Source organism: Magnolia sinica, chromosome 5, assembly GCF_029962835.1.
Source record: "Magnolia sinica isolate HGM2019 chromosome 5, MsV1, whole genome shotgun sequence".
Taxonomy (NCBI): Eukaryota; Viridiplantae; Streptophyta; class Magnoliopsida; order Magnoliales; family Magnoliaceae; genus Magnolia; species Magnolia sinica.
The window spans coordinates 98,260,056-98,281,619 of record NC_080577.1 but is presented as its reverse complement, the minus strand read 5'-3'; the positions used below and the strand labels follow the sequence as shown (position 1 = coordinate 98,281,619).

Sequence of the window (21,564 nt, the reverse complement as noted above, 5' to 3'; positions counted from 1 at the left end):
ATTATTGAAGGCCGAAGCCCCACATATAGACCAAGATCTTGGGCTCTCCCTTTTCGATGTGAGACAGGCACTAACACCTTTGTAACGCTCCGGTCCCAACAGTATGATATTGTCCGCTTTGGCTGGCACTCACTGTCCACCTCACGATTTTGTTCTCGCAGACGGCAGCAGTTAACGAACCACCCGCAAAACGCGTCATATTGGTGACGGCCGTAGCCCCACAGATAGCCCAGATCGCTCTGATACCATTTGTAACACCCCGATCCCAACAGTATGATATTGTTTGCTTTGGCTGGCACTCACTGTCCACCTTACGGTTTTGTTCTCGCAGACGGAAGCGGTTAACGAACCACCCGCAAAATGCGCCATGCTATTGAAGGCCGAAGCCCCACATATAAACCAAGATCTTGGGCTCTCCCTTTCCGAGGTGGGTGTTAGTGCCTGTCCCACATCGGAAAGGGAGAGCCCAAGATCTTGGTCTATATGTGGGGCTTCGGCCTTCAATAGTATGACGCGTTTTGCGGGTGGTTCGCTAACCGCTTCCGTCTGCGAGAACAAAACCGTGAGGTGGACAGTGAGTGCCAGCCAAAGCGGACAATATCATACTATTAGGACCGGGGTGTTACAAAGAGGTTCAAGAACAACATCAAGAAGTTCAAGTATAAGATCAAGAGGTTCAAGAACAATATCAAGAAGTTCAAGTACTAGATCAAGTCTTCAAGCTTCAACTACTTCAAGAGAATGATATATGATGACTCAACCTCACAAATAAGGTTTGTTTGACCCTAGATTGACCTTAGGATAGGTCATACAATTTGCATTTATATCATAAGTCATTTGATAATTTTATAGGTCATTTTTCGACCAGTCCTAGTCATGGTTCGACTAGTCCAGACTAGTGTTCGAGTTGTCGGTATCGCTACAAGTTTCGCTGGCCGGAGATAAAGATATAATATCGTTATCGCCGATAATATCGCCGATAACCGGAAATGCAAGGAAAAAGGGGAAAATGATGGAATTTTTCGGTGAAACTTCAGGACATGCCTAAATACACATATTTACATATTCAGGAATGAAAATTTTGCAAAAAGAATGCATTAAATTAGAAATTTTCATTTAATGGGGGCCAAAAAGTATGCGTTGTCGTAAGAAATCACTTAAATAGTAACCAAAATTAGTTTTTATAATACAAATGCAGCTGGTATACAGTAATTAAGACATGTAAAAGTAAATGAACTCAAAGATTCCAAATCAAGGATGGATTAGATTATCCAATCAGTGTGGTATTTGATACTTTGGCTGTGTATGACGCTTGATACCTAACATTTGAAAATGGTACATGTGGCAAATTTTAACATAATCTAAACCGTGTTTTCGCTTCATCAAGATCTGTCTAACCTAATCAAGAGGTTGGATGGCAAGAAAAAAAAAAAAACCCATTACAATGGCCCTATGAAGTTTTTAATGGTGAGCATTTAATCGCTACTGTTTCCTTTAGTGTGGTCCACCTGAGATGCAGTCATGCAGATCTGTCTCATTTTAGACTCATGCCTTAAAATTATCTATCAAATTAAATGGACAACATTGATAAAATATTTATCATTATGATGGCCCCACATAACATTGACCCATCAATCCACGGATACAAACAAGTGACACGTGTGCACCTTATAAATCAGTACGCTTATCACTGTGTTGGGCCCATTGTGATTTATGTATTTTATCCACCCCATCCATCCATTTTACAAGATAATTTTAAGGCTTGATCCCAAAGATGAAGCATATCCAATGCTCAAATGGACCACACCACAGGAAACAATGTGAATTGAACATGCCTACCATTGAAAAATTATTAGGGGCCACAAAAGTTTTGGATCCATGTCATTTTTGTATCTTACCTTCATCCATCCCCGTGTGATCTTATGAACAACTTGGATGACAAATAAACACCACTGTGGGCCATGGCGCCTAGGAAGGTTTCAACGGTAGGAATCATTGTCCCCATTGCCTTGGCAGTGTGGTCCACCCTAGCTTTGGATCTACCTCATTTTTGGGTTCACTACCTAAAATGGTCTCGCTAATTGGATGGACCATGTGGATATAACACATACATCATGGTGGGGTCCACAGAACTTGGTGACATCCACACACCACTTATGTTAAAAGGAAGAGCGGATTGCGTACCGAGTAACTCAATAGGTTAAGCGTGCTGTGTAAACTCTGTGGGTCCACCATAATTTATGTATTTTATCCACTCCGTCCAACCATTTTAATAGATAAATTTTGGGATTGAGCGTAGAAATGAACTATATCCAAACCTCAAGTGGAACACATAATGGGAAATAGTGTGAATTGAACATCTACTGTTGAAAATTTCTTGGGGGCCACGGAAGTTTTGGATCAAGCTTGTATTTGTGTTTTCCCTTCATCCATGTCTGTGTGATCTCATGAACAGGTTGGATGACAAATAAACATCACTGTGGGCCCAAGAAATGTTTCAATGGTGGAAGTTATTATTCCAACTGTTTCCAATGGTATGGTCCACTTGATCTTTGGGTATGCTTAAATTTTGGTCTCAACCCCTAAAATAATATGAAAAAACGGATGGACGGCGTGGATGGACTAGATGCATTCACGGTGGGCCTACTAGAGTTTACTCTATACGATTAGAGCGTATAACTCAGTACGCAATGTGCTTTCCGCGTAACAACCGGACGCGGATTAGATACTGCCGTAGGGACACTCACTACACGTCATCAAGTTCCGTGGACCCTACTAGGATGTACATGTTGTATCCACAACGTCCATTCATTTGGAGATATTATTTTAAGGCATTACCTAGAGAATGAGGCATATCCAAAGCTTTAGTGGACCCCACCACACAAAACTGTGGGAAGATTGATGTACACCGTTGAAACCTTCCTAGGGACCACCGTAACGTTTATTTTCCATCCAATCTGTTCATAATATCACAAAGACATGAATGAAGAGGAAAAACAAATTTCATATTGATCCAAAACTTCTGTGACCCAAAAACGTGTTTTAATGGTAGACGTTCAATTTCCCACTGCTTTTTGCAGTGTGGTCCACTTGATAGTTAGATCTATCTTATTTTTCTTCTAACTCCTTACGACGAGCTCGCCAAATGGATTAACGGTCTGGATATAACACATACCTCATCATCAGACCCACTTAACTTGCTGACGTCAATACAGCAGGTGTAAGGTACACCAGCCAATCCGCGTCGTCATATCAAGCCTGAAATAAAGAAAAAAGAAAAAAAGAAAAAAAGAGGAAGAAAACCCTGAAATGTCGTTCGCGAGGGATTCTTGCCGAAGAAAGGGGGTTTTTGAGGTAGGGTTTCGAAACCCTATATTATTCCCAAATCGCGAGGAAATTCCTAAAATCGCTGATTTTTCGCCGAAATTTCAAGCTTCAAATGGAAAAGGGAAAGGGGATTTTGCGGTTTTTCTTACCTCTTTGCAATGTTCGAAGATCGACAGGAGGCATTCTTCGGAGCTGTGAATTTCGATTAACCAGGTACACTATCACTCTCACGTATTTACAAAAACAGCGAAATCAAAGCGATTTTTTTTTTCCCCTTATTTTTACCTATTTATCGAAAAAATGGGCTGTTGGCTGCGTGGTTGGTGGCTACGGTCGATATTCTCGGCGATAATCCAAAATTATCGACAATATCTCCGATTTTTCACCGATAATAGGGAGAGAAACGAAAAATTGGGGTTTCGGTATCGCTAGACTAGCGACACCGATATTATCGCCGATAATATCGACATTTCGTCGACAATTTGAACACTGGATCTAAGATATGTGACCATCTCTTTTACAAAGAGTGTCGGGTCTCATTCTTCATGTCTTATCTCCCCTTGACCAATCCTGGAGACTGCTCAACCAGTCGAGTGAACAGTGCTCGACCAGTCGTGCAGGCTCGACTCAAAGTCCAGCAACATTTCTGGGTCCCACTCGACCAGTCGAGTAGCGATCTTATCTTATCGCGCCAGAAATTTTGAAATGTTGTTGGTCCTTCGACCAGTCGAACTGACCACTAAGGCCAGTCGAGCGAACAGTATTTTTGCCTATAAATTGAGGACGATTTTCAGAGTTTTTCAATTCATTCTAAGATATTCAAGTCACAACTCTGAGAAAACTTGTCCCCACATTCAAGAAGCTAATTGGTTAGTATTTAAGATTCTTTTAATAGCTTTTTTGCATTTGATTTTGTGATCTCTATTCAATTCTATTTCTTTTGAAAAGGGAATATTGATTTTACCCTTTTTGAGATCAAAATCAAATCAAGCTAGCCCAGGTTGATTTAATCAAAAAATCATTTAGACTTAAGAACCTTTTCATATGTGAGTTTGGACATTGAACATCTACATCGAATTGGTTCTACCGGGCTTCATCAGAAGAAGAATCTTCAGATAAGTACATTTCAATTTTCTGCATTTGGTTTGTAAGATTGCCAGAAAATCTTTCATTTTTGGTTTTGACTAAGATAACCAGAAAATCTCAGTGAGTGGGGTTTTTAATTGTGGTAGCCCTTTGAAAACACAATTGTGAAGGTTTTGGGTGAACCTTGGAAAACCTATTTCATAGTGAAAGCCAATATCCCGTGGGTGAGGATATTGGGAGTGGAGTAGTTGTGTGGCTGTTTTCTAACAGTTGGTGTACACACAAGCGAACCACTATAATTGTTGGAGTTGTGGTGAATGTTTATTATTGTGCAGTTGTGGTGAATGATTGTAATTTATTTTCTGCACATGTGATGAATGTTGTAATAGCAGTAGATATTTATTTCTGTTTTATTCTTTATTTCTTTGTATGGGTTTGGGACTTTGATACACAGAGCATTCTAGAAATCAGGTTGTCCTACCATAAGCCATTGGTTTTTGGTGTAAGGTTGTCCTTAGAACAACATCTGTATCAACCTCTCAATACTTGTGCATTTGAGGTTGCTATTTATTTCAGTTATTTGGGATTGATAAGTGCAATCTTTTTCTAGTTCTTTCTTTATTCCGCATTTAAATTTTAATTTGGCATAGTCCTATTCACCCCCCCCCCCCTTTTCTAGGACTCCTTGCTCGGCCTTTTCAATAATGATTTGGGTGAAGCTCCGAGGGCCATTTTTTCAAAAGAAAAAAATAAAGTAGTATTTATGCCTTTTTCTTATTTCTAGTTCTAATACTTAATTGTGATGTATAAATATGAGAGACAAATAATCATGCTCACAAATTCACTAGACAACCTGATACAACACTCTCAACAAAGAGTGGGCTGTTACAGTATTACAAACATGTTCAAAACAAAAAATGAATACATATTTCGAATATTTATATTATTCTGGATTTTCTAGATATTTTTTCATAATTTTTTGGGTAAAAGAAAATTTTCAACCGTTACAGGGGTCGTAACGGTCGTTACACTCCCATATCAGCCGTTATAGCCAATACCCGTATCAGTAACGATGGTGACCGTTATGGCCATTGTTATTGATACGGAATACCTTGATCAAATCGGATACAAATTAAACAATCCTTCCAGAGGAGATATAAGCCAAGCAAAGGAGACGATCTCCTCGACTCTCAAGGTTTCTTCTTAAAGCAGTGTTTAACACAACTTGACCTTCCAACGACGAAATAGGTGAAGCATCAAATAACCGTGATAGTACTCAAAGGGTCAGCTAATAAACATTCATCTCACCCCTTATTAAATTTCTAAGGCCTCATGATTTCATCTCATTTTAGATAAGGGGGGTCATTTGAAAACCAGGAATTGGCCCTTAGATTTGGATTCCAATTCCAAAAGGTCTCAATTCTCAATGGTAATAGTTTCATTTTTTTTTTCATAGAAGGGGAGCTTAGTTCGCACTTCAACCTCTCCACCACAACTGCTATCTCTTCCTCCCCCATGCGCATGAAATTAGTGGACTTGCTTTTGTGGCTAGTGGCTACCTAATGCTTGGAAATATGCCTCGTTTTGGGCCAATTGTTGAGGGTCAAATATTGCATATTAGACCCCAGTTATTACCTAAATTTACAGACATGATACTGTTTAAGGGCCTATTTTAATCGTGTTTGTGATGCAAGGTGTATTTAGGAGCCTGGACTGAAAGAGGGTACTAAAAGCGTGAATTTGACGCTCTGAAGTCACCAAGGCAAGGGACGGACCCTAGAGGACCGAGGTTGAAGAATTTACACGCCAAAGATCCGAGAAAATCAAGCCATTCACGTTAAACGGGCCTGAAAATTGTTCAGAATACAAGATCACAAGGTTCCCACCATCCGTTCGGCTCGAAACTTTATATCTAGCCTGAGGACCATAAATTAATTGTACACGTCAAATTTCAGCCATTAGATCCTTATGGAAGTGGCCCAACGGACAGATCAACTACCAAAATCCTGATTTGGCGCCCGCCTGATATCTGGAGATGCTTCAAATTCGGTCTCAACCCCTTAAACTGGGTGACAAAACGTATGGACGGAGCAGATTTCTCACGAACAACTCTGTGGGACCCGCCCGTACAGCGTGTGCACGGTGCACAAGTGCACCGGCCGTGCACTGAATTTCCCAAAGTCGATCAGCGCACGTTGACCGACTCTCCTTTTCCAATTCAAGAACGAACCAGCGAACGGAGGAGCGTCCGCCGGTTCTGAGTATTGGGCCCACTCTCCGCCCCATTGCATGATCCGAGCCGTCCATTCACTCCATAGCGGGCCAAGACCCTCGCCCAGCTTTCCTTTTTGGCCCATGCACGCGATCATGCGATTTCCACCGTCAAACGCAGGATGAACGGCAGCTTGAGTTGATTCAGTGGGCCACGCCAGAACCTACCAAAACCACCCCTTCCCAACTGGTTTTTCGCCAGGAATCCAATGGACGGGGTGGATTCTTCCAAAAACATCACTGTGGGGCCCACTGAGCATCTCAGCGCAAGAAACTTTGCAAGAAACGTCCGGACGCCGCCCAGTGTTGTGTGATCTTGATCGTGGTCGGACCGTCGATCTTAGCCGTTCAAAACTCTCCCATGGGATCACAGACCAAGGCCAAGAAGCCTGACCGGAGTAGATCCCGCAACAAATCTCTATTTTGCCATTTCTTTTTTCTCATGTAAGACATTTCCTTGTTGCTACGTAAACTTTACGCAGCAACCGACTCTGCTGCCGCCTCATGCACAACCGACCCTCTTGGCTACAAGAAGGTGAAGAGAGAGAGCACGAAAATCATCTGGGGAGCTTGAGATCTTGGACGCGAAGAGAGAGAAGGCATGGGCGGTCGGCGGCACTTTCCATTCTCCTTCTTCGGGTTCTTCCTTCTTTCATGTTTTCTTTAGCTTCATCATGATTGTGATAGGCTAAACCTCTTAGCTAGGGCTAAGAGGTGAAGCTTGTAGTGAGATGGGAGACTTTCCTTTATGCCTTTTGATTTAATTTTGATCTTTGAACTGATTTGATTCTAGTTTGATTTTAAGGAATGCCTTTAGTTTTTAATGGTTTGTTGTGACTTAAATTACAATAGATCTGCGATAGCTTTGAGCATGTCCTTTTCATTATTATGATTATGAAATTAGGAGGCCCTATTGTTCACCATCATCTCCTGGGCATGTTTGGATGATGGAACCCTTCCTAATGTTCATAACCCTCTCAGATAGATGTGGATTGGTTAGATTCTGTTGTTTGCTTTGTCTCATGGGCATGGCCTTATGATGGAATCAAGTCTAATTCTCATACCTCTTATTATTGATGACTAGATCGAAGGAAGTTCAGATTTGATTTTTAAGGTTATATCAAGCATAGATCTCCCTGATCTCTACAAGTGGATCCTTGGCACCCTAGTTTCCCACCTTTGAATTTCACAAGTTTAGTTTAATAATTCACCATTACTCTCTTAAAAACCTCTGATTTAGATTTCATCTTCGTCTAGTTCTAGATTAAGTTACTTTCAGATTACGTACAAGGTTCAGTCCCTGTGGATTCGACCTTGGTCTTATCGAGATTATTACTACATCACAACCCTATACTTGAGGTGTGAACAAGTTTTTGGCATCATTGCTGGGGATTGACGGTTACGTTTTTATGGGATTAACTAGTTTTAGAATTAGGTTAAGATTAGGGTTTTTCTAGATTTAGGTTTTTCTATTTGATTTCTAGAAACTAACCTAACTTTCATGTTTTGTAGGATTCTGAGATAGACCTTCCTGCTGGAAAAACTAATCCCTTTCTAATTTTCTAGTTTTTCCATCTCCTATTTTTAGATTAGGTTCTTTTTTTTCTATTTTTTAGAAATTTTCTATTCTAGGATTTCTTTTATTACCTTTAGAAACTAACTTCCTAATTCTAGGTTAGAACTTTCCTGATTAACTTTTAAAAACTAGGTTAGTTATTTCCCTTTTTAGAAACTCTTTCTAATTATAGAAACTAACTCATCTTTCCTTTATTTTATTTTTAAAAAACTTTCTAATTCTAGGTTTTCTTTTAGAAACTTTCTTACTTTCTAATTTAGGTTTAGAGCTTTCGTAATTTGTTTTTAGAAACTTTTTATTTTTGGTTATCTTTAGAATTCTTCCTTTTTTAGAAAATAGTTTACTTTCTATTCTTAGACTACCTATTTTCAGAGACTTAACTTGTTTTGTTTTATTTTGCAGGATCTGACCTAGGAACTTCGAATTTGGTAACTTCTTTCCAACTCTTTTCTTCTTTCTTTCTAGATCTCTATTTCCGTTCTTTCTTTTAGGTAGGTTTAGAATCTGAATTGAGGGCTGCAAGTGTTTTATGCCCAAGTGGGTTCGTGACAACACTCGACATCTCTTGACTGAAGGAGGATTGGTTGAGGGGTTGACTATCCATCGCAGGACTAGACACCGCTCGAGATCCCGAGTTAATCGAAGTGATGGCTGAAAACCAACCTCTTCTACTCCAACCTAGGGTAGAGGACATCCAGGATGAGAATGAGGTGCATCAAGCACCCCCACTTCATACTTTACGAGATTATTTACAACTGGCGGGGGTGAGTACGCCCTCATGCATGGTTTTTCCTTAGAATGCAGAACATATGGATATCAAGCCAGGGGTGATCCAACTCCTTCCTAAATTTCATGGGCTTAAGTCAGAAAATCCATATTTACATTGAAAGAGTTTGATGAAATCATAGCTACTTTATACTTTCCTAACGTGTCTAATGACACGGTCAGGTTGAAACTTTTTCCCTTTTCTTTGAAAAAGAAAGCTAAGACGTGGTTACATTCAATACGTCCTCGATCTATTGGCAGACAGAATGACATGACAAGGGAGTTCATAAAGAAATTTTTCCCATACCATAAGACGAACACCCTTAGAAAGTTGATCATGAACTTCGCCCAAAGGGAAGACGAAACATTCTTCCAATGTTGGGAACGGTTCAAGGATCTTGTCAGTTCATGCCCACAATATGGTTTTGAAACGTGGCGCATCACAAACTTTTTCTATGATGGACTGACATCTCCCATGCGCCAATTAGTCGAGACGATGTGTAATGGGGAGTTAGCTCGTTCGTACACCCCCATATCAGTACACACACTCCATGTTAGCCACCCTCACTAGGGATCGAACCAAGACCTCAAGTGTTGAAACGAGGTATCTCCACTCAGTCTACTAGTTGAGCTATGGATCTAGGTGTGAGTTTATGAATAAAGGTGTCGATGAGGTGTGGGACTACTTTGATAAGCTTGCTAAGAACACACAATCATGGGACATCTCCCCTAGACCAAGTACTACATCTAGGCCGACTCATTCCAAAGAAAGGGGTGGAATGTATCTCCTAAAAGAGGATGATGATATCAATGCTAAAATAGCTTATCTCACCAGAAAACTCGAGGCCATGGAATTAAAGAAGGATAAGGCTAAGGGAATTGTTTGCGATATTTGTGGTTGCAACATTCACACTGCTAAAAATTGCCCAACTATATCTGCCTTTCAAGAGATATTGAATGAGCAATCTAATGCCATAAGCAATTACCAAAGACCTTTCAGTGGACCCACCTCTAATACATACAATCCTGGTTGGAAAAATCATCCAAACTTCAGTTGGAGGAATGGATAAACCGCTACACCTCAAGGTTTCCTAAATCAAATTCCAATTCAAGAGAAACCTCAAGAGGATTCGGTTCTAAAACACTTTCAAAAGCAAGAGCTTTTCAATCAGGGTATGCTACAAGCCTTTCAAGACCTTACAAAAGCGATACAAGGACTTAAGGCTGAAAATACGATTGGGAACAAGGGGAGCCTCCCAGTTCAACCTCTTCCCAATCCAAAGCCGCAATATGAAGTTAGCGACCCAAGCTCTTCATCAGATGGAGCAAGCTAAATCTATCATCACTCTTGAGAGTGGGAAGATCATTGACAAAACCATTCCAGATAGAGTTGAAAAGCCTAAGGAACCGGAAGTGGACAAAGAAGATGGATCTAGCCATGCTCCACCAGAGTTAGAACCGGAACCTCAGGGGAAGCCGTTTGCTCCATTTCCCCAACGGTTGGTTGCACCAAAACCTCTCTCTAACTCTCAGGACATTCTAGAGGTATTGAAACAAGTGAAGGTCAACATTCCTCTACATGATGCCGTGAAACAAATACCTTTATATGTCAAATTTCTGAAAGATTTATGCACGACCAAAAGACGGCAAAATATTCAAAAGAAAATCTTCCTGACTGAGAAAGTGAGTGCCATCCTAAAGCAAGATGTGCTGCAGAAATTCAAGGATCCTGATAGCCCAACCATATCATGTGTAATCAGGAACTATCGAATTGAGCACGCACTTCTTGACTTAGGAGCAAGCGTCAATCTGATTCCCTACTCGGTATACAAACAATTAGGTTTGGGTGAATTAAAACCCACCCTAACCACAATACAACTTGCTGATCGCTCCGTTCGTGTACCAGGAGGGATAATTGAAGATGTGTTGGTCCAGGTCGACAGATTTTATTACCCTATAGATTTTATCATCCTGAATACCGAACCCATCGATAACATGAGCACTCAGATTCTCGTCATTCTTGGTCACCCATTCCTTGCCACCTCAAACGCAATTATCAATTGCAGGAATGGTGTCATGAGTATGTCTTTCAGGAATATGACATTAGAAATGAATATCTTTTTCAACACAGGCAGACGGTTAGAGGATGATGACGATTTCCACGACATTAACATAATTGACACTTTCGTGGAAGATAGGACACCTTTTACCTTATCCTCTGATCCTCTAGAGACGTGCCTGGCCCACTCCCATGATTTTGATGATGACATGATTAGGGAGACGTGTGTCATGCTTGATGCTTCGCCGGTACTTGAAGTTAACCGGTGGAGGCCACAATTTGAAGAGTTGCCCCAAACTGATGAAGTGCCTCTACCGTCTAACCTCAAGCCACCGAAGCTTGACCTAAAACCTTTGCCCTCTGAATTGAAATATGCATATTTAGGTCAAGATGAGACATACCCGGTGGTGATTTCTGCCCACCTAAAGAAAGAACAAGAGAGTATGTTCATATCTACTCTCATTGAGCATAAAGAAGCCCTTGGATGGACGATTGCGGACCTCAAGGGAATTGACCCCTCGATTTGTACTCACCGCATTTATCTTGAGGATAATGCGAAGACCTCTCGGCAATCACAACATAGATTAAATCCAAACATGAAAGAAGTGGTTAAGGCCGAGGTTCTTAAACTATTGGATGTGGGTATCATATACCCTATATCTAATAGTCAATGGGTGAGTCCAACTCAGGTGGTTCCTAAGAAGTCCGGAATCACCATCATAGCCAATGCCAATAATGAACTCGTGCCAACTAGAGTTACTACTAGTTGGAGAATGTGCATTGACTATAGGAAGTTCAATATCGTCACGAGGAAGGACCACATTCCTTTGCCCTTCACTGATCAGATTTTGGAAAGGTTAGCTGGTCATTCCTATTACTGTTTCCTTAACGGGTATTCAGGCTACAATCAGATATAGATAGCCCCTGAAGATCAGGAAAAGATTACATTTACATGTCCCTACGGCACCTTTGCTTATCGAAGGAAGCCATTCGGACTATGTAATGCCCCTGCCACCTTTTAGCGATATATGATGAGCATCTTTTCTGACATGGTGGGAAAATATCTAGAGGTCTTCATGGACGATTTCTCCGTCTTCGGTCCATCTTTCAGCGAGTGCTTAAAAAGTCTTAAATGTGTGCTGAAAAGATGTGAAGAAAAGAAAAGAACTTGGTACTTAATTGGGAGAAGTGTCATTTCATGGTTCATAAGGGAATTGTCCTTGAACGTATTATCTTGTCCAAAGGAATCGATGTGGATAAGGCAAAAATCGATCTTATCTCTAACCTACCTCCACCTAAGAACATACGGGACGTGCAATCCTTCTTAGGACACGCCGAGTTTTACAGAAGATTTATAAAGGACTTTAGTCTCATCTCTCGTCCTCTATGTAATCTACTTCAAAAGTATGCACCATACAAGTGGATTGAGCCATATCAGGAAGCTTTCACTAATCTTAAAGGCATGTTGACCAGTGCACATATCATACAGCCACCCGACTGGAGCATTCCTTTTGAACTTATGTGCAACGCGTCTAATTATGCCCTTGGGGCGGTTATAGGCCAGAGAAAAGATAAGAAACCCTACGTTATTCATTATGTGAGTAAGACTCTTAAATCCTGCCCAAGTGAACTACTCAACTACGAAAAAGGAACTCTTGGTCGTAGTGTTCGCTTTAGACAAATTTAGGTCCTACTTGATCAGATCCAAGATCATTATTTACACAGATCATACGGCGCTCAAGTATCTTCTGTCTAAGAATGATGTTAAGCCCCGCCTGAGAAGATGGATCCTCCTACTCCAAGAATTTGATTTAGAAATTAAAGATAAAAAAGGAAGTAGAGAATGTAGTGGCTGATCACCTTTCCTGCCTTAATCCATCCGATTCCTTTGAGATGACACATATCAATGACATGTTCCCTGACGAACAATTGTTCAAAGTCTCTTAGTCACCTTGGTTCGTTGATATAACCAATTATCTTGCCACAGGTTTCATACCGACACACTGGATTGCACAAGATAAGAAATTTTTCACCGAGGTGCGTAACTTTTTCTGGGATGATCCATATTTGTTTAAATATTGCCTAGACCAAATCTTAAGGAGATGTGTGCTAGACAATGAGCATCAGAGTGTCATCTCCTTCTATCACTCACAGGCCTGTGGTGGTCACTTTTCTGCTAAAAAGACCACGGCCAAGATTCTGCAGTGTGGCTTTTACTGGCCCACTATGTTCAGGGACACTCATGAGTTTTGCAAAGCTTGTGAGCGTTGTTAGAAATTGGGAGCGTTGTCCCATCGAAATATGATGCCCTTGAATTTCATTCTTATCATAGAGGCATTTGATTGTTGGGGCATCGATTTCATGGGACCATTCCCCCAATCTTTTGGAAATCTATATATTTTGCTCGCCGTAGACTTTCATTAAATGGGTCGAAGCGAATCTATGTCAGAATAATGACCATCGCACGATCATTAAATTCCTAAAAGAGAACATCCTTTCCCAATTCGAAATGCCTCAAGCTATCATCAGTGATGAGGGGCTCACACTTTTGTAATAAACCATTTGAGAGCTTAATGAAGAAATATGGTATCTCTCATAAGGTGAGCACCCCATACCACCCACAAACAAGTGGGCAAGCTGAGATTTTCAATAGGAAAATCAAACATATCTTGGAAAAGACGGTTAACCCTGACCGTAAGGATTGGTCAATCTGATTGACCGATGCTTTATGGGCTTACCGTACTGCATTTAAGACCCTCTATTGGAATGTCTCCCTTTAGACTCGTCTATGGGAAGGCCTGCTACTTGCCTATGGAGTTGGAACATAGAGCCTATTGGGCGATCAAAAATCTGAATTTCAATCTGGACAACGCTGGCTCACTACGCAAACTTCAATTAAATGAACTTGAAGAAATCCGGAACGATGCGTATGAGAACTCGAGAATTTACAAGGACAGGATGAAAGCTTTTCATGACCAACACATTCTGCGGAAATCATTCACGCCAAGTCAAAAAGTCCTTTTGTACAATTCTCGGTTACATCTATTTCCGAGTAAGCTCCGATCTCGTTGGACCGGTCCTTTCACCGTTATCAATGTTTATCCTTATGGGACTGTCGAGATTCGGAATCCAGACAATGGCAATGAGTTTAAAGTTAATGGACATCGATTAAAGCCATTTGTCGAGAAATTTGATTCAGAGGACATCTCCATGCCTCTGAATGATCCTGTTTACCAGGATTGATCTCCTAGTCTGATGGAGGTATAGGTAGATTTACTGTTTTCATAGGACTAGGGTAGTTTGCTTTTGTCGTTCTAGGTTAGTTGGTTTTATGCCATTAGGTTAGTTTGCTTTCCAGTTATTTTAGGATAGTTTGCTTAAACTCTTGTGCCTAGCCGCCTTCACGCTGAGATATCTTTGGAAGAAGCCTCTTAGCTCCGTCATCAGGTACTATCTTTCCATCACTTCTCCTTTACTTTCATTGTCTCATGTGCATTGCATGCTTATATCTTTTACATTGAAGACAATGTAGATTTTAGATTGAGGATAGGAGATTAGGTCACCTAATCAGTATTTTTTTTGTCTTGAGCAAAAATTGTGGAATTTTTTGTGAATTCGAAGTGATTTTGACGGCCATCTTTGATTTAGACGTATAAGATACTTAATGTTGGTAGTTTGTGCCTCTTGGATTAAGCTATCTTTAGATTTCACAGTTAAGTCGAATTGTTAATCCATGATTAGAAATTTTAAACATTGATTGAGTCATGATTTCACATATCACACCTAGCTTACACATTAAGGCTTCAGTTTGATATTGAATTGTTAACCTGGTAGTCACTAGACATGGAAAGAACCAACCTGGGAAATTTGTCCATCATGTTCAAGAAAAAAATATATAAAAAAAGGAACGAATACCCAACTAAAAAATAATTGTCTTCAGAAAGGGTTGGGTGAATGGTCTTCACCATGGGTTTGCTCCCTATAGGGCGAGGGCTTGCTTCGCTTTACCTTTAAAAGATTGACATAGCATGAAAGCCATCGATGGAAAAATCAAAAGCTGAAAGAATAAAAAGGCCGAACTGTAACGTAAGTTTTGGTTTAGGTTATGGTTACCCTGAATGCTCTTGTGATTATAAATGTTATCATGAAAATAAAGAATCGCGCCTTTGATTATGATAAGTCGAGATTACAGTTTACACCCATGGAACTCAATATTTAGGATTTTTCTAATCGATGGATTAATACTTTGAACTTGACTATGAAGTTTACTGTGTGCTCGAGTCCAGGAGAAATTAATGCCCAACATTCATGAATCTTAGAATTCTAGTATCTTGATTGTTTTTTCAAAAATCACTCGGGTTTATAAAAATTTATCCTGTGATTCTCAACTTATTTTTCGGATACTTTGCTTGGGACTAGCAAAATGCTGGTTGGGGATTGTGTTGAGGGTCAAATATTGCATATTAGACCCCAGTTATTATCTAAATTTACAGACATGATACTGTTTAACGGCCTATTTTAATCGTGTTTGTGATGCAAGGTGTATTTAAGAGCCTAGACTGAAAAAGGGTACTAAAAGCATGGATTTGACGCTTTGAAGTCACCAAGGCAAGGGATGGACCCTAGAGGAATGAGGTCGAAGAATTTACATGCCAGAGATCCGAGAAAATCAAGCCATTCACATTAAACGAGCCTGAAAATCGTCCAAAATACAAGATCACAGGGTTCCCACCATCCGTTCGGCTCGAAACTTTATATCTGGCCTGAGGACCATAAATTAACCGTACACGTCAAATTTCAGCCATTAGATCCTTGTGAAAGTTGCCCAATGGACAGATCAGCCACCAAAATCTTGATTTGGGGCCCGCCTGATATCTGGAAATGCTTCAAATTCGGTCTCAACCCCTTACACAGGGTGACAAAACGGATGGACGGAGTAGATTTCTCACGAACAACTCCGTGGGACCCACCCGTACAGTGTGTGTGCACGGTGCACAAGTGCACTGGCCGTGCACCGAATTTTCCAAAGTTGGTCAGCACACGCTGACCGACTCTCCTTTTCCAATTTAAGAACGAACCAGTGAACGGACGAGCGCCCACCGATTCTGAGTAGTGGGGCCCACTCTCCACCCCATTGCATGATTTGAGCCGTCCATTCACTCCATAGCGGGGGCAAGACCCTCGCCTAGCTTTCCTTTTTGGCCCATGCATGCGATCATGCAATTTCCACCGTCAAACGCAGGATGAACGGCAGCTTGAGTTGATTCAGTAGGCCACGCCAGAACCTACCAAAACCACCCCTTCCCGACTAGTTTTTCGCCAAGAATCCAATGGACGGGGTGGATTCTTCCAAAAACATCACTGTCGGGCCCACTGAGCATCTCAACGCAAGAAACGTTCGGACGCCGCCCAGCGTTGTGTGAACTTGATCATGGTCGGGCCATCTATCTTAGCCGTTCAAAACTCTCCCATGGGATCACAGACCAAGGCTAAGAAGCCTAACCGGAGCAGATCCTGCAACAAATCTCTATTTTGCCATTTCTTTTTTCACACACAAGACGTTTCCTTGTTGCTGCGTAAACTTACGCAGCAACCGACTCTGTTGCCGCCTCATGCACAACCGACCCTCTTGGCTATAAGAAGGTGAAGAGAGAGAGCACGAAAATCATCTGGGGAGCTTGAGATCTTGGATGTGAAGAGAGAGAAGGCATGGGTGGCCGGTGGCACTTTCCATTCTCCTTCTTTGGGTTCTTCCTTCTTTCATGTTTTCTTTAGCTTCATCATGATTGTGATAGGCTAAACCTCTTAGCTAGGGCTAAGAGGTGAAGCTTGTAGTGAGATGGAAGACTTTCCTTTATGCCTTTTGATTTAATTTTGATCTTTGAACTAATTTGATTCTAGTTTGATTTTAAGGAATGCCTTTAGTTTTTAACGGTTTGTTGTGACTTAAATTACAATAGATCTGCGATAGCTTTGAGCATGTCCTTTTCATTATTATGATTATAAAATTAGGAGGCCCTATTGTTCACCATCGTCTCCTGAGCATGGTTGGATAATGGTACCCTTCCTAATGTTCATAACCCTCTCAGATAGATGTGGATTGGTTAGATTCTATTGTTTGCTTTGTCTCATGGGCATGGCCTTGTTATGGAATCAAGTCTAATTCTCATACCTCTTATTCATTGATGACTAGATCAAAGGAAGTTCAGATTTGATTTTTAAGGTTATATCAAGCATAGATCTCCCTGATCTTTACAAGTGGATCCTTGGCACCCTAGTTTCCCACCTTTGAATTTCACAAGTTTAGTTTAATAATTCACCATTACTCTCTTAAAAACCTCTGATTTAGATTTCATCTTCGTCTAGTTCTAGATCAAGTTACTTTCAGATTACGTACAAGGTTCAGTCCCTGTGGATTCGACCTTGGTCTTACCGAGATTATTACTACATCGCAACCCTATACTTGGGGTGTGAACACCAAGGCTATCTTACAATGGTCTTAATCCAATGATTTTCTTACATGTTGCACACGAATGTCGTGTTGGTATATTTTCTATAATTTACCTCTTTAAAATCATTATCTTATCAATATACACAATAGAATTCCTAACAATTCTTTCCCAGCATCAAAAATACAGTTTTTGAGATCCACGAAGTGAAAATCCAGATTGTCAAACACAATAAAGAGAATGGAAACCGCAAGGAATCAAAATCCTAGATTTGGATTCTTAAGTTCTTTTCCAATTCGAAGTTATCAAACGACCCCATATAGTAATTATACTAGAGATTTGCATAACTAATAACTTACATAAGTGTGACAAATGTTGCCAAGATTTCAAAAAGCTCACAAACATTTCCGCAAGAACTAAACTAAACGACATAATCCCAATAATATCACAATTTACACCCATTTTCAATGCCCTAACATGGTCTAATAGAAAATTGCCACGTGGTGACACCATGTGTTTAGCATGCATGGAAGAGGTACTCGCACTTGAAGAGATCTTCAGTTGATTTTCCTTCAGCGTTACGTATTCCATTATTAATGTGATTGCACAGACCCTTACACATACCTTTAGGGGGATGAATCGCCGCATGCCATGTGCCATGATTAACATGCCCATTTATGAGACAACATATCAGGCACGTCTATAAAAGACTCGTTGAGAGAACGGACCTAATCACGAATCTAATGATGGTATTCTCAGTGAGGCCATCTCTCACAATCCTTCCAAAATGGGAGATTTCCCAGAGACGTTCGGAGAAGTATCAGTGCTCGAGAAGGTTATGAACATCAGGAGATCAGACCTGTGTCCAAGCCAATCCAGCTATGGTTCGGAACTAGGTCAGGAGAGACAGACTAATCGATTCGATCAAGGTCCCCATTTCGTACATTAATCGAAATTAAGAGAATGGAAGAACTAGATTCAACCTAGTCTAATAATAGATCGGTACCAGGTGTCAAACCCCACTTCACTCCAGACCATCCCCTTATGGATAGTTAAATGCAAGAGGTGGTTTGATATGGACCATCCAATACCTCGAAGTCGACACAGTGGGCCATCAGTAGAGATGCTGACTAGTCATGGTCAATCTAGGTCTAGCCCTTGAGGTTCGTAGATCTTGGTCTGGTTGTCTTCATCAGAGAAACTTGGGTGGTTCCAGGCCTAGTCCTTAGTGGGTCACGAACATCTCCACGACAAATTAGCTACGAGAAGAAGATTCGAGAAGCCAGCAAGTCCGGATCTGATTGGAGTCCTCTTTCCTAATCCAAGTCGCCAGTTCCTGAGCAATCAAGGGGATTTCCATATCCATAACATGACATGAGCGCAAAGGATCAAGAAGCAACAAGGAATACACAGCAAGGGGTTTCACCGCCTCGTCAAGCTATAAAAGGAGCACACAAAGAAGGGCTCAAGGCCCCATGCCAAACACATTTATATACTTTTCGTCTATCTTTCCTTAGTTTAGTTTAGCATAGGTAGCTAGTGCATAGTGGAACCTGCTACAGTACCTTAGGAGTAGGAGAAAATATCATCAACCTTAAGTTGTATGATCATGTTTAATTGAGTTCTGATTTAGTTGTTCATACCAACCCAGTCACATCCCACTAACCACCGGCCTCAGTCGTTTGTTCCAATAGACGAGTCAAGTACTTATCTTAGTTTTGTTTGCTTTCGTTTATTTATCTGGTTGATTATTATTTTGTCGATTGTAATGGACCACACATTCTAATACCAATAAAGTCGACATTTGTTTAGCCTTATTCTGTTTATTTGTATATTCTTGTTCATTTGAGAGGCATACAAACCTAAAGACTGGTGAAAGGAAAAGTCATTAAGGCCGTAAACTCACGTATATCGTCACAAGGCAAAAAGAACTCTTTCGGAATGGGTAATCCCTACCCTTTCACAAATCGCATGAACGGAGCGCAAACCGGTGGTTGAAAGGATGACTAGATCCCGGTCCAGTCTCTAATTTGTCCATCTCAACGTGAGAAACACCAACAATTAAATCAAAACTTTTAAGTCTAGCAGACTCTAGCACGCACGCGCATCTTACTCTCACACGAACAACCAATCTAGGCTTTCACCTACATGTGTGGTCTAGTTTGATTGAATGGGCAGCAACAATCACGAGACCTTCAAAATATCAGCATTTTCTTACTTTTTCTTGATATTTTTGTGAGGTTATTCCAAAACTAACATAGTGATCACTTAAAATATTAACTAACTCATGATCTACTTGTATATAAATTTTAAAATTGTTTATTGATTTATAAATAATATATTGCAATTTTTTTATTAGTGACATTTTCCTAATATTGAATACCAAAAAAAAAAAAACAACAACATTTAAATAACTCCTAAGAAAATCCCAAGCCGAGAAATTCCCCAGAATAAGATTTGTCACTATGATTTATATATGATCTCCAATACATAATTGTACATAATTGTTAGCGTGTCTCTTGTTATGATGGCACACATGCACACACCATGTGGGACCCTTTGGTTTTTGGAAAACTTGGGCTTTAAGTTTCAAAGCCCAATGTAAAAGAAAACTTCACATTAGGGCAAGTTAATAGGCGCAAGGAAGGAGAGTCCATGTAGGACTTAGTTTCTATGATGGGATAGGAGACCCAAGTCTATAAATAAGAGAGACTCTTGGCCCTCTCCATCTAAGCTCAAAACGTGCAGGGCTACCCATTAGCACACACTTGAGAGAGAATTGAGGAGAAGGTGAGTCAAGGGCATCTGACGTGCAGGGACGTAGGTGCAACAATTGGAGCCATTCATCATCAAGTCTGACCGCCTACAGGAGTGACATGCATCATTTGATCCGCATGGTTCAATGCTAAGTGGCTAACCCCACTTCTAGTTTGTGGTTTCTAGTTGATATCTTTGCGTATGTATGCATTGCACGATCCTAGTTATGGAATCATGACCGTCAATTCAATTCCTGTTAACTAGAGTGAGATGAAGTCGTTTTTAAGTGGCATCCAAACAGGACACAATATTTTTCAGATTAGCAACAATCGACGTTTCAACTTCGTCGAAAGATACAAAGTAGAAAATAAAAAACAAATACGAGAGAGAGAGAGAGAGAGAGAGAGAGAGAGAGAGAGAGATTGTTCACGCATTCATGAGCAGTCAAGAAACAGAAATCTAAGAATTCTACTTACAATCCAAGCAATCAAACAAAAAATCAGCACCCCAAGCTACAAAGATCGACATGAACTAAAAGAAATTGCATTTTCCCAGCATTTTCGACTCTCGAAGAGATAGAGAGGATATACCACTATCAATCACAAAGAGAAAAGAACGAAATGCCTGGTTTTCTTTTCAAGTTTTCGCCATTAAAAGCAAAAACAATAGCATTTCCGCCATCGATTTACAGCTTCAAGAAGGAATTTCAAATGGAAAATACCTGTTTTTTGAGAGATGGAAGTGATTCCGCATCAGTTCTGCGGCATTTCACAATCCCTTTTTTTCCGTTATTTCGCCTCTCTCTGTGGCCTGTCTGAGGAGAAAAACTCCGATACTCTGGTATAGTGCGGTGGATGATACGCATGCGCTTAAAAAGCACTTAACGATTGCATACGTGGCATATCATGTTTCAAATTAAACGGTCCAAATTATTTATAGCAGTTTACATGTATGATGGACTAAAAACTAAACCTATTTGATCATCTTATTATGAGATTTATGGACAGTTATTGGACGGTTGAAAATGAAAAATATCCACAGTCTATAAATCAGAGCTTGGTTTTGTTCAACCAGAATGATTTTTGGAATTTGTCTTAGCAAGTGTAGGCTCCGTGATTTAGTCAGTTTAAATTGAATTAAAATATTCTACGTGTAACATTTCCAGGTGCCTGCGTATCGAGCGTCAGACGCAGCCAGAGTATTAAAAACTCCCCCTTTCCGAGCTGCCTTTATTTTCCGCGGATTCCAAATGGAATTTATTTCGGTTCTTTGAA

At 40.5% G+C, this 21,564-nt stretch overlaps 1 protein-coding gene across 3 annotated transcripts in view; it reads right to left on the bottom strand.

The window, feature by feature from the left end:
* LOC131246391 (uncharacterized GPI-anchored protein At1g61900-like) overlaps window positions 1–20,903 on the bottom strand; it is a 59,871-nt gene extending 38,968 nt beyond the window's left edge. For all 3 annotated transcript variants that reach the window (XR_009171349.1, XR_009171350.1, XR_009171351.1), the window contains exon 1: window positions 20,881–20,903. The gene's annotated coding sequence lies outside the window, so the exon portion shown is untranslated. The remainder of the gene's footprint in view (window positions 1–20,880) is intronic.
* Window positions 20,904–21,564: the final 661 nt, after the last annotated feature.